An 8,819-nucleotide genomic window follows, 5' to 3' on the forward strand; every position below is an offset into this window, starting at 1 on the left:
ATGAATACTCAGGTATGCCTCTCAGAATGTATAGAAACACAGCAAGGGCACCAAATCCGAATCACGGAAAACAAGCGGTGAATGGAGGCGTTTGCTAAGAGATGCCAGCCTGGCCCCAGTGAAGTCAATTTGTCAGTTCTTTTCACCTGGGCAAGAGAGAGGAGGGGAGGAGCCACAGCTCCTGCCAAAGCTAAAAAAAGCAAGCTGTTTAAGGCCTCAGGGCAGGACCAGCTGCATATGAACTCAGCAGGGTGAGGCCGCCAGGGCTCTCAGGGAAAACATGGCGGTGACCCAGCCCTGAGGTCCCTGGAGAGTCAGCCACACATGGGCCGAGGGGGCCAAGGCAGGCGATTCCCTGAAAACAGCCTGACTGTGGAGTGAGGAGGGCCTGGGTGTGTGGACATGGCTCCACATTCTGAAGGTTGACCGATGTGCTGGCCACTTGCCTCTCCAAACCTCAGTCTGTTGTTCTCTTCCTACGTTGTGTCTGACTCTCTGCATCCCCATAGACTACAGGCTTCTCTGTCCTTCACTATTTGCTGGAGCTTTCTCAAACTCATGTCCATTGAGTCCATGATGCCATCCAACCATCTCATCCTCTGTTGTCCCCTTCTCCTCCTGCCCTCTGTTTTTCCCAGCATCAGGGTCGTTTCCAATGAGTCAGCTTTTTGCATCAGGTGGCCAAAGTATCGGAGCTTCAGCTTCAGCATCAGTCCTTCCAGTGAATATTCAGGATTGATTTCCCTTGGGATTGACTTGTTTGATCTCTTCAGTTTCCTCATCCATAAATTGAGGATAATAACATCTGCACTGGAGAGTTTCTGGAAACATAAAACATGAGACAGAAGACACAAGTGCTGTGGAAACTAAACTCTGGATGCCAGGTGTCACAATTGTGGAAAAGAAAGTGAACTGGTCGTCCGAGTCTGCTCGGGTTGCCTTAACAAAACACGGCTGATGGGGAAGCTTAAATAACAGAGGTCTATTTTCTCATGCTTCTTGAGGCTGGAAGTCCGGATCAAAGTGCTGGCAAGGTCATTTCATTCTGAGGTCGATTCACCACCTCGCTGTGTGCTCACATGACCTCTTTTTAAATTTTAATATTTATTTTTATTTATTTGACTGTGTTGGGTCTTAGTTGAAGCACATGGGATCTTCGATCTTCCCTGCGGCATGTGAGATCTTTAGTTGTGGCACGCAAACTCTAACTTCTGGTGTGTGGAATCTGGTTCTCTGACCAGGAATCAAACTTGGGCCCCCTGCATTGGGAGCCCTTTGGCCTTTCTGAACTTCAGTCCTCTTATTGATCAAGCTTATTCCCACCTAGAGCTGCTAATCACTGATATTGTATGCATCATGGGCCAGACATACTATGCTGTTTTCCTGAGCCCCAATTATTAACTAATAGTTCAACATTGCAGAGTGTGCATATATACCTAGACAGCATATTAAAAAGCAGAGACATCACTTTGTTTACAAAGGTCCATATAGTCAAAGTTTTGGTTTTTCCGGTAGTCATGTATGGATATGAGAGTTGGACCATAAAGAGGGCTGAGTGCCAAAGAATTGAAGCTTTTGAACTGTGGTGCTGGAGAAGACTCTTGAGACCCTTGGACTGCAAAGAGATCAAACCAGTCAATCCTAAAGGAAATCAAGGCTGAGTATTCGTTGTAAGGACTGATGCCAAAGCTGAAGCTCCAATACTTTGGCCACCTGCTGTGAAGAGCCAACTCATTGGAAAAGACCCTGATGTTGGGAAAGATTGAAGGCAAAAAGAGAAGAGGGCAGCAGAGGATGAGATAGATGGATGGCATCGCTGACTCAATGGATATGAATCTGAGCAAACTCTGGGAGATAATGAAGGATAGGGGAGCCTGGTGTGCTGCATTTCGTGGGGTTGCAAAGAGTCAGACAAGACTTAGCGTCTGAACAACAACAATATCACATACATACAGTATTAACATGGAGGAGAGCCATATTTCTTTACAATGAGAAAATAAAATTTCCTAAAGTTTCAATCCAGAAATCTTCCTCAAGGGACCCGAGACAAGCCTTGGTTCTGGGAAACCGACTAGTCACCCCAGAAATACCTGGGGCCTTCATCTTTACCAAAATGAGGTCGGCTTGGTCTTCTCCCACTTTCCGTTAACTTCGTCTTCTTTTCTCAACGCTTACCTTTGTCCGTGCCTATTTACACTGTTCCCTCCCAAGGCCACGCCTGTCGTTTTCTTGAAAAGATGCTTCAAGCAGTTGTGGTTTGGGGTAGCACCAGGGAAATAAGGAAGTGGATGGCAGGCAGTGGTAGCCCCACAGCAGTCTTGTTTTGCTCTGCACTCGCCTTGGGCCAGGGCGGTTTAGAGGTGCCACGGGTGTGTGTCCCCGCTGGCGGGGTCCCCTGGGGTGTTGCCCAATGCCAGCCCAGAGTCTTTCCACAGGAGTTTCGCTCTGGTTTAAGTCTGTGTTTTCCTTGGAATTAGCCACTGATTGAGCAGCATATGGGAAATATGAGTGTTTGGGTAACTGGACATGAGGGAGAGACCTGACAAGGGCCAGATACCGAAGGACAATTTGGCTAGCTTCACGGTTTTGCTTGTCTTTCATGCACAGACTCGGGAAGCTGCCTTCCTGTCTTCAGGGCTGGATATCCACGAGTGAGTGCGTGCACATTACTGAATTGCCAATGCATCGCACTAACTCCATGTGATGCTCCTGACAACACCATGAATTCAGTGAAATCAGCTCCCTTTGTTCAGATGAGGAAACAGATCCTGGAGCTGTTTATAAGATTCAGAGCAGATCTTCCTGACCCCAAGGGTCAAGTCATGGAAATTCATTCTTATGTGAGTCCCTCTGGTCACTGACTCCCTGCCCTGGGTTGAGCACAGCCAGAGAGAGAGACAGAGACAGAGAAAGGAGAGAGGGAGGTCAGGGCAGATCCACTGGGCAGGTGCGAGGGAGCTGGAAGAGGAGACTGGCAGCTATATTACGTTTCTTGCCACTGAACCAGTTTGGGCACTTAAGAGGGTTCTCCACTCCAGTTTTGGGGTCACTGGTGACACCTGTCTCATGTGGCAGCTTCAGCTCATAACTTACCTTGGAATTAAGACCCTGAATATGAGCCCAATATTAAATCCAGTTCCAGAGAAGGTAGGCAAGTATGAGCTATAACCCCTTCATTTTTAATGGTTTGATCACAAGAGGCAGGGCTGGAGGTTGGCCAGCCCACTGACCGCAAGCTCAGGTTCCCCAACAGGCTGCCTCCTGGGACCTCGAGTGTCGTGTCTCCTGAGTCACACGTGTTTACCCTCTGCACTCACCACTTCTCCGCTTTGACCTGCTGGAGGTGGAAGGATGGAACCAAGGCCATGTCAAGACAAAGGCCTGTGTCTCCTGCTGCGCCAGGTCGGCTCCTCTCAGCATTTCACAGAACCTGCTGGATGATACACAGTCACCTTCATTCCAGAGTGTTTTCATTTCCCAGGGCTGTGTAACAAAGGATGCCAGACCAGAGCAACAGAAGTTTGTTCGGGAGGCTGGAAGTCTGAAGTCCAGGTGTGGGTGGGGCTGGTTCCTCCTGGAGCACTGAAGGAGAATCTTCTGGAGGCTGTTGTCCATCCTTGATGCTACTTGGCAGGTGGCAGAGTAACTCCAGCCTCTGCCTTACCGTGGCTCCTCCCTGTCTCTGCCTCGTCTGTACCTGTGTATCTCTCCACGTCCTCTTCCTTTTTTTTTTTTTTGCTCCAGGGCACAAGTGGGATCTTTGCTCCCTGTGCATGTGGGCTAAGTCTCTTCAGTCATGTCCGACTCTTTGCGACCCCATGGACCACAGCCCGCCAGGCTTCTCTGTCCATGGGGATTCTCCAGGCAAGAATACTGGAGTGGGTTGCCATGCCCTCCTCCAGGGGATCTTCCCAACCCAGGAATCGAACCCATGTCTCTTATGTCTCCTGCATTGGCAGGCCAATTCTTTACCACTAGAATGACCTGGGGTGCCCCCTTAGTTCCCCGATCAGCGATCAAACCTATGTCCCCTGCAGTGGAAGCATGGAATCTCAACCTCTGGGCCACCAGGAAAGTCCCCTTGTCCTCTTCTTATAAGGACCCTGGTCACTGCGTTGAGGACCCCAGCAGAGGCTGCCCGTCCCCGCCCCCTCAGGTGAGCCGCCTGCTTCCTGCTGCAGCGCCTGTCTGCTTCCGGGATGAGTCTGGCCCTCCACTCGCCCTCTGGCCACTGTCAGCTTGTCTGGCTTCATCGCCTGCTGCCCACACTTGGTGCCCATGCTGCGTTGCTGGGCAGGGTTGTCACAACCTTTGTGCCTTTACAGATTCTGTCCCTTTAGCCTGAAATATCCTCCCCCTCACTCATCCTCCTCCTTCTCCACCTGAAAAGCTTACTCATCCTTTAAGCCTCTCCCCTCCCCTACCTCCTGGGAGGGCTACTCTGCATGCTATGGCCTTTTGTGCCCAGCCGTGGCCCTGTGTGTTTCTTCGGCATAGCATGTAACACAATGCACACTTCGTGTTCCAAAGCTGTATTTTTTTTCTCAATTTATTTATTTTTAATTGAAGGATAATTACAATATTGTGTTGGTTTCTGCCACACATCAACACATGACCCCTATAGGGTCAGCCATAGGTATACCTATGTATGTCCCCTTCCTCTTGAGCCTCCCAGCCACCTCCCTCCCCATCCCACCCCTCTAGGTTGTCACAAAGCCTTGGTTTGAGTTCCCTGAGTCATATAGCAAATTCCCACTGGGCTATCTATTTTACATATGTTAGTATATAAGTTTCTATGCTACTCTCTACAATGCATACTTTTGTTTCATTATATCCGTCTCACCTCCGGTTGGAGCTCGTTCAAGGCAGTTTTCTTATGAATCCCCAGCATGTTATACAGAAGATCATCCCCGGTGGCTAAATGGCTAAAAAAAAAAAAAAAAAAATTGAGATTCCCTCCAGGGGTAGAGACTGAGTAGCATCTTTCTCAAATGTTTATTACATTCCCTGCAATGCTTGTGTAGTTGGCTCTCAGATGCTCCTTGTATGGTTTAGCAATTGGATGGAAAAGCCACGGTTAGCAGGAAGCTGGCAGAAGCTGAGGTTCAGTGATCCGTGCTGTTCCATGAGTGTAATTGACCCGAGGACACAGAATTCCCGTGGGTTCCCCCCACCCAGCCCTGCCCCAACTCAGATGCTTCTCCTCCTCCTTCTTCTTCTTTTGACCTTGCTGAGTGGCATGGGGGGATCTTAGTTCCCTGACCAGGATCAGGCCCATGCCCCCTGCAGTGGAAGTGAGGAGTTCTAACCACTGGACCTCCAAGGAATTCCTCACATGCTTCTTAAATGGCATTCAATGGAGGTCAGGGGCGGTGGTGGGGCGGGGGGGGGGTTGGCAGGTGGCACCTTCCATCTTGCTGGTGAGGAAGGGTGGGCAGAGAAAAGGGCAGCCCCTGGGCTGAGGTTCTACAGCCCTGAACACTGAGGGGGCCTTGGTGAGAGGGTCCGAGCACCAGGACACTAGGGAGAGCTGCCTGTGTGACCAGTTCTGTCCTGCAGTGAAGGGTGGGGTCCTGGTGGGGATGGTCGGCCGTAGGGGGTGGTGGTGAGGGAGGGGTCAGCAGGGACTGTGTCCTTGGGCAAACCCAGGCCCATTCTCATGGAAAGTGATCCCTCCTGGCCTTGGGGCTGAATGCAGGTCCTCTCCAAACTTGGGAACAAGCACTCTTATTGTGAGTCTCTGTCTCCTCTCATTTCCAGTCACGTGGGCTTCCCTTCTTGTCCCTCAACAATGCCACCGGTCACTCAAAGCTGGATAACACTCAGAGGAGCAGAACTCCACTTAGACTCCCTTTAGGCTTTTTCTCTCACTGATTTCTAAGGGCCTCAACCTTGCTCTCCTGACCATCAGCAAGTAAATTATTTCAGCTACTAGGTCCCTCCCTGTCTTCTTTGGGGGCATCGCAAAATTAATCAGCTAGTGACCTCTCCTCAGGCTCCCCCACCTTCCACAGAGCTAGACCCGCAAGGATTCTGGGGCAGGGCAAGTGCCCAGGGCTCAGCATTTAAGGAGGCGCCCACTCTCAGGGCTGAGTTAGTGCCACCTTAAATTTTGTGCCCTGAGTGCCTCACCGCAGTCCTGGATGGACGCTGGGCTGGCTATTGATAAGAGCTTTCCAGGTGGCACAGTGGTAGAGAATCTGCCTGCCAATGCAGGAGACTCAAGAGATGCATGTGGATTTGATCCCTGGGTTGGGAAGATCCCCTGGAGGACAAAATGGCAACCCACCCCAATATTCTTGCCTGAAGAATCCCATGGACAGAAGAGCCTGGCGGTCTACAGTCCATGGGGTTGCAAAGAGACAAGACTGAGTGACTGGGTACACAGGAGAAGAGAAAAGGAGGCTAGAAGAGAGAGTGTTGTGATTTCCCTGGTGGTCCAGAGGCTAAGACTAGCACTCCCAATGCTGGGGGGCCAGGGTTTGATTTCTGGTCAGGGGACAAGATCCCACATGCCGCAACTAAGATCCAGTGCAGCCAAATAAATAAATAAATATGAAAAAAACGAGATACTGTGCATGTTAGTCACTCAGTCGTGTCTGACTCTTTGTGACCCCATGGACTGTAGCCCGACAGGCTCCTCTGTCCATGAGATTTTTCCAGGCAAGAATACTGGAGTGGGCTGCCATTTCCTTCTCTAGAGGATCTTCCCAACCCAGGGATTGAACTCGGGTCTCCTGCATTGCAGACAGACTCTTTACCATCTGAGTCACCAGGGAAGATTCCAGAGAAATAAACACAAGATACTATTAGGAAAAAAAAAAAGGAGAGCACTTAGAGGACTAGGTAGGAAATTTGCTGTAAACAGAAATGTGGAGACTGATGGGCACCAGTGACCAAGGGCAGCGCTTCCAAACAGGCATGTCCACAAGGCCCCTGGACGCAGCCCTGGTCTGCCAGCCAGCCAGCCAGGAGCAACAGGAAAAAGAAAATGCACTCACGCTTTTCTCATTAGTTTTCCCAGAATTTCTTGTGGGAGTTGGGGATCGCAGGATATTGCGGGTAGGGAATACCCAAAGTCATGACCCCCCCCTCTGCTTTTACCTCCTCTGTCAACTTGATATCTTTTTCTTGGTGTCATGAACTTCATCCTAACCTTGGTGATCCAGATCCCTAAAATGCTGGTGCCCAAAGAGCCCCTAGAGACCACCAGTCCAGGGCTTTTGAGTACAGAAACCCGGGCTAGTTCAATTTGGCCAGGACTGAAAGTATAATATATTGCACTTTTGAGAACATAGTTTGAAACAAGGCTGAAAAGCAGCTCATTAATATATTTAAAAAAAAAAAAGTCGATTACATGTTGAAATGACAATGTCTGGGATCTCTTGGGTTAAATAAAGTACACATTAAAATTAATTCCCCTCTTTTTATTTCTTTTAATGTGGCTGGCTGCTAGAAAGTTTAAATTATACCTGTGGCTGACCTTTGTGGCTTAAATGACACATACATGTGACAAGGATGAACCACTTCAACTTCCTCCTTTAACAGATGAGAAAACTGAGGTCCAGAGAGAAGACCTGGTTTAGCGGAGAGCACATGTTAAAAAGCGCTGTCGCTTCCGGTCCCTGACAATCACACACACACACACACACACACAAGCACGTGTGCAGGCCTAGGAGCCCGGGAGAGGAGCCCGTGGACTTAGACCCTTGAGCTGCAGGCCTCCAGGGAAGTCTTCCAAGATGCTAGACGTTGGCTGTGGTTTCTTGAGAGAGAAATAAAAAAGCTGGAGTCACTGTCTCCAAAATACCAGCTTTAAAAGCCTCTGGAGGGACTTCCCTGGGGGTTCAGTGGTTGAGACTTTGCCTTCCAGCGCAGCAGGTGTGGGTTCAATTCCTGGCCCAGGAGCTAAGATCCCACATGCTTCCTGGCCGGAGAAAGAAAAAAGCAAAGCAGAAGCAATGTTGTTAACAAATTCAATAAAAACTTAAAAAAAAAAAAAAACTCTGGAAAGTTGGCGTGTTAGGAGATGTGAGGAAAATGTTGGGGAGTCCTAGACCTTCCCTGTTCAGTTCACTTACATGCATAGTACCCCAGGTGTGCTGACCAGGTGTGCTAAGTAACCAGCACCTTAAATGCACCCAGCCCTCCCTCTTGCATGGCAGTGGGGTAGAGCCTTGCTGGAGGCTGGCACCCAGGAGGCAGCCACTCAGGGATTGTTTGACAAGTCAATAAAAGCAGGTTTCAGTGGTGGAGGAGTGGGCAGTGGAGGGAGAGGGAACCAGACAGAAAGGCAAATTCCTTTATTTCATAATTTTATCTGGCATCCATTCTCTTCCACCTGCGTTGTCAAGGCTCTAAGAGGGGGTTAGTGAGGAAATGAAGACGTAAGGACCTGTCTTCTCCCTCTCTCCGCCATCGGGCAGCACTGGTGGTCTGGGGACAGTTCTGACCGGGGGAGTTGCCATGCGGGGCTGGATATGTTTCTTGGCCTCCATCCACCTTGACTGCCACTGCGGAGCGCCCAGGCGCTGGCCAGTTTCTCCTTTCCGGGGCCTGGCTTCCCAGGGTACCCAGGAATCACATGGGATTCGAACTTTCCAGCCCGTGTCCTGGGCGGACTGGAGTGCCCGGCGGGAGGGCGGGGGTGGCTCTCTCCTGGAGGTGACAGCTGGCCAAACGGATAGGAAGCATCTGCTCTCTGGCCCCTTCCTTTACCCTATGCCCTGGGACTTCCCGACCAGGTGATGCGCCGCACGCGGAGCGGAGTGGGTGCTCTGGGTCTCCCCTCCCACCACCACCACCACTGCCGCCACCAC

The 8,819-nt window shown here is 50.3% G+C and overlaps 1 long non-coding RNA gene across 1 annotated transcript; it reads left to right on the forward strand.

Annotated features, from left to right (window-relative positions):
* Positions 1-217: 217 nt before the first annotated feature.
* LOC129641413 (uncharacterized) lies at positions 218-3,938 on the forward strand. The gene is made up of 3 exons (XR_008709316.1): positions 218-251; positions 2,608-2,840; positions 3,254-3,938. It is a non-coding gene; the product is annotated as an uncharacterized LOC129641413 (long non-coding RNA).
* Positions 3,939-8,819: the final 4,881 nt, after the last annotated feature.

Source organism: Bubalus kerabau, chromosome 1 (assembly GCF_029407905.1).
Source record: "Bubalus kerabau isolate K-KA32 ecotype Philippines breed swamp buffalo chromosome 1, PCC_UOA_SB_1v2, whole genome shotgun sequence".
In the NCBI taxonomy this organism is placed as follows: domain Eukaryota; kingdom Metazoa; phylum Chordata; class Mammalia; order Artiodactyla; family Bovidae; genus Bubalus; species Bubalus kerabau.